This window comes from Hipposideros armiger, unplaced genomic scaffold, assembly GCF_001890085.2.
Source record: "Hipposideros armiger isolate ML-2016 unplaced genomic scaffold, ASM189008v1 scaffold_742, whole genome shotgun sequence".
NCBI lineage: Eukaryota > Metazoa > Chordata > Mammalia > Chiroptera > Hipposideridae > Hipposideros > Hipposideros armiger.
The window spans coordinates 337,168-341,627 of NW_017732092.1; the positions used below are offsets into that span (position 1 = coordinate 337,168).

General features: G+C 46.4%; 1 protein-coding gene across 5 annotated transcripts in view; it reads left to right on the forward strand.

Annotated features, from left to right (window-relative positions):
• The window catches only part of ZNF579 (zinc finger protein 579), a 10,100-nt gene extending 5,743 nt beyond the window's left edge, over window positions 1-4,357 (forward strand). The window contains exons 3-5 of one of the 5 annotated variants that reach the window (XR_002122287.1): window positions 2,126-2,259; window positions 2,747-2,882; window positions 3,441-4,357. The gene's annotated coding sequence lies outside the window, so the exon portion shown is untranslated. Of the gene's footprint in view, window positions 1-2,125; window positions 2,676-2,746 lie in introns of those variants that run through there. The other 4 variants (XR_002122286.1, XR_002122289.1, XR_002122285.1 and 1 more) reach the window with 4 other exon arrangements.
• The last annotated feature ends 103 nt before the right edge of the window (window positions 4,358-4,460 follow it).

Consider the following 4,460-nt stretch of genomic DNA (forward strand, 5'->3'; position numbering starts at 1 on the left):
GACTGTGCAACTGTCACCACAATCCAATTTTAGAACATTTCCATCACCCCAAAAAGATCTCTTGTGCCCGTTAACAGTCATTTCCCATTCCCAGCACTGGTTTCAGGCAACCACTAGTCTACATTCTGTCTCTATAGATTTACCTTTTCTGGACATTTCATAGAAATGGATCATACTATACATGGCCTTTTGTGTCTGGCATCTTTTGCTTAGCATAATGTCTTTAAGGTCCATCCACACTCAAATTATATCAGTACTTCATTCATTTTTATGGCTGAATAGTATTCTATTGTATGGATAGACCACATTTTGTTTATCCATTTCTCTTTTGATGGATGTTTGGGTTGTGTCCACTCTTTGGCTGTTATAGGTAGTGCTGCTATGAGCATACATGTACAAGTCTTTCTGTGGACATATGATTTCATTTCTCTTGGGGAAATTCCCAGGAGCAGAATTGCTAGGCCGTGTGAGAAGTTTATGGTGAATTAAGAAATTGCCAGACAGTTTTTCAAGGTGGCTGTACCATTTATAGTCCCACCAGCAATGTATGAGAGTTCCTCATACATCACCATGGGGGCTCCATTTCCTTGAGAAGGAAACTCAAGTACAGAGATGTGAACAGACCTACTCAAGGTCACATGGCTAGTAAGTAGTAGATCCACATATGACCCCAAGTGTGTGGTTCAAAGCCTGTGCTTTTAACCCTTATACAAGGATTCATCCTTACCCCATTCATTCATTTATCCTAAAGCTCTTTGTTGAGGACCTACTATGTGCAAAGGGCTGTGCTTAGAGATGGGAGAATCAGCAGTAGACTACTATACAAGGTTACCCTCTGGTGGCAGACACAGATTTTTACAAAATAGACTCAGGACATCTGTTCAACAAATATTGATTCAGGCCCCACTATGTGCTGGGCACTGTACTAGGTGCTGATCGTGGGTTAATGAAAGAGACACAGACCCCTCCCCGTGTGGGGCTTCCATTTTGGTGAGCAGGAGATGGACATGGAAACATAGGAAGCAAGTAAATGATAAAGCAGCTTAGGGATGCGTGCTATGGAGAAAGATGACACAGGGTGGGGAGTGGGGGTTGGTGCAGGAAATGCAGGCCTGTCAGAGCAGGAGCTGCAGGAGAGCCTCACAGATAACGGGGGACATGCCCCAGGAGAGAGCACAGCTGATACAAAGGTTCTGGGGTGGGAATGTGACTGATGTGTTCAGGGAACAGAGAGGCCAACGTGACTGGAGGGAGTGAGGGAAAGAAGGAGGGAGTAATGGAAAAGGAGATCAGAAAGGAGATGGGGGTCTGGATCTGGTGGGGACTCAGGACTCTGGTTTGTACTCCAAATGAGATGCGGAGGGAGCTTTGGAGAAATTCGCTCCAAGGCTGGCAAGATTTAACTTCCCTGTTTCGTTTCAACATTTTATTTTGAAAATTTCAAAACAAAATTGAAAGCATTATAGAGTGAATATCTATATACTCACCCCCCCTAGACTCTACAATTAGTATTTTATTCTATTTGCTTCATAATGAAGCTGTTTAGAGTGGTTTTAGGTTCACAGCAAAACTGAGTGGAAATTACAGATAGTTCCCATACATCTATCTTTTCAAAATTCATTTCGAAGCAATTTGCAAATGTCAGTGCACGTCACTCCTAAACACTTCAGCATGCATAACAAGCTATCAAATATTTATTTAAGCTTCTCACCCTTGGTAAAATTTAAAGACAGTGAAGGCATACATTTTACATGTTACCATTTGACACACTTTGAGAAACACATACACTTGAGGAGCACGAGCTCCTCTCCTGATTTAACAGATTCCCAGTGGCTTCTATTTGGAGCATAGACTGGTGGGCATTGAGGGGCAATGCCCACCAGGTTTTTATTTTAAATAACCTTTTTCTTTTAGAATCATTTTGAATTTACAGAGAAGCTGCAATGACAGCACAAACTTCTGGTGAACCCCTCACCCAGGCTTCCCTAATGTTATTTTCTCCTCTTAACATGGTCCATCTTTCTTGCAAAACCAATAAACCAACATGGGGAGATTACGATCCACCAAACACTACCCTTTACTCAGACTTCATTCATTTTCCTCTAATGCACATTTTCTGTTCCAGGACCCCACCCAGGATACCACATGGCCTTACAACACGCCTCCTGAATGTCTGCTCTGTGATCATTTCTTAGATTTGCCTTGAGTTTTGGTGACTTTGGCCGTTTTGAGCAGTCCTGGGGGAGAAAGACCACGCCAGTGAGACACGCTGCTCGCCACCTCCTCTCAGGGGTGCATGTTACCCACGTGACTTAACACTGATGATGTTAACCTTGATCACCTGGGGGACATTGACTTGGAGTTTGCAGGTTTCTCCACTGTAAAGGGGCCCCTCCCCCTTTCCAGCCCCCACTCTTTGTAAACAAGTCATTAAGTTTGCCCATGTGGGGGGAGGGGAAGTCTCCTGAATACCTTGTTTGGAATTCTTCTGTCCCTTTTCCTTCCACCTGTTTATTTATTCAGTCATTTATTTGTGCCTGTATGGATTCATGGATATCATTTTACACTTTGGGTTCTAGTCCACTATATTGTCATTTCATATAAATGTATATTATAATAATATATTATTTATTTCATATAAATATATAGTATAGTCCAATACGATGTTATTTATTGCATATAAATGTGTATTTTAGTCCAATACAACGTTACTTATTTCATTGAAGCCAGTGCGTCTTAACGCCAGGTACCACCAGGAGAAGAGAGAGCAGTGCTAAGGGAAAAGCAGGGGCTTCTGGCTGCAGTATGATGGAAGATGGAACTTCAGCCTGGTGACCAAGGAGTGATTCTAGGAGGAGTATTTTGAAACCTGATCAGAGGAGGTAGGGAGCTGAGCACGTGAGTCAAGACTGGGACAGGCTCCCTTTCCAAAGGGGCTCTGAGGCTCCCAGGGGACAGCCACCTACCCACGGACATCCCACCATGCAGAGCTCTGCCCTTCTTCCCAAGCTTCAACCCACAATGTTATCCACCCCTGCTTCCGGCCTCCTGGGTGAGCGGTTTGGAATTCAGCCTTAGAGGCCAGGTCCCGGGGCCTCCTTATCTTGCCACACCCAACACTGTGCCTGGCACAGACTTGAGCTCCATAAATATTTGCTGTCACTCAGCCAGCTGCCCAAGCCACAGCCGCCCTCCTTTCTCACCTCTGGGCCTTGGCCCAAGCTGCACCCTCCTCTCCATCCGCTCTTTGGTCTCTAGGAGGGATAGGGTGGGCATTGACGGAACCAGGTGTGGACCAGAAAGAAGAAAGTGACCCACCCAAGGTCACTGGGAGAGGGAGGGCAGAGAGAGAGGAGAGCTGGGTTGCTTCCAGATTTCTTTGACAGGATAAAAGCTGTATGTAGCTACTATTTATCATCACGTCCATTCTCCCGTGCCAGGCACGTCACAGGCATTAGCTGGTGTCATCGACATGACAACTGCCAGTCCCTAGCACAAGCCACATTTTCTCATCTCGTGGCCTTGGATGGACTTTGCCTGGAATGACCCCTCCACTCTTCCCTTCAGGCATCCCCTTAAATACCCCCCAGAAGACCCTCCTTACCCCCTCTTCAAACCTCTCATCTCTTATCAACCTGCTGTAAGCAAAATTCTAAGATAACCCCCCAAGACCCCTGCTTCCCTGGTGCACACACCTTCTCCCAATTCTTCAGTCAGATGGTAACCTAGGTGCTGCTGAGAAGGGCTGTTGCAGACAGAATTAAGTTGCCAATCAGTTGACTTTAAGGGAGGGAGACAATCTTCGGTGGGTCTGACCTAACCAGGTGACCCCTTAAAAGGGACCGACCTTTTCCTGGAGAGATTGGAAGTATGTAGGGGACTCAACAGAACGGGGAGTCTCCATTGCTGGCTTTGAAGGTGTGCGTGTGTGTGTTGGGGGGAACCACAGGACAAGGAATGCAGGCAGCCTCTGAAAACTGAGTGGACACAGCTGACAGCCAGCAAGTGACCAGGAACTGCACAACTTACCCCGACAGACACCCTGGTCCTGCCTGCCTGGACTCCTGATTCACAAAACCATGGGCTAATCAGGGGTGCTAGTTGGTGGTTGCCAGGGGCTGGGGGAGGGAGGGATGGATCGTTAGAGCACAGAGGATGTTAAGGGCAGTGAAACTACTCTGTATACTACTGTAATGGTGCATACATATCATTATACATTTGTGCAAACCCATAGAATGTACATCGCTAGAGTGAACCTTGATGTAAACCAGGGATTTGGGGCAATTACAATGTGTCAGTGTAGGTTCATCACTAGTAACAAACGTACCATTGGGGCCGGCCGAGTGGTGCGTTGGTCAAGAGTTGGCTTGGGACGTCAGCTCTGAGCAGCAGGGCCCCGGTTCGGATCCCACATGAGGGCCAGTGACACTGCGCCCTCTACAGCTAAGATGGTGAACAAC